Below are 276 nucleotides of genomic sequence, written 5' to 3' on the forward strand. Positions count from 1 at the left end.
TTCAGTAAGACAGAACAAATCAATACGATGATCAGTTATCAGATATTTAACTAACAGAGACTTAGAAGAAAGAGATCTGATGTTTAATAAATCACACCTAATAGTTTTATTGTTTTGTTCTGGTAAAGTACATAACTGTGTTTATTTTTATAAGATTTTTATGATTTATTTTTCTAGAGTTTTTATATTTATTTAATTTGTTCCGTGGGGCTGATACAATGTTAATGGGGGTTTTGGTGGGTAATAAATGAGAAGCAGCAGCGGTGTGTGTAAGAC

Source organism: Austrofundulus limnaeus, unplaced genomic scaffold (assembly GCF_001266775.1).
Source record: "Austrofundulus limnaeus strain Quisiro unplaced genomic scaffold, Austrofundulus_limnaeus-1.0 Scaffold2043, whole genome shotgun sequence".
In the NCBI taxonomy this organism is placed as follows: Eukaryota; Metazoa; Chordata; class Actinopteri; order Cyprinodontiformes; family Rivulidae; genus Austrofundulus; species Austrofundulus limnaeus.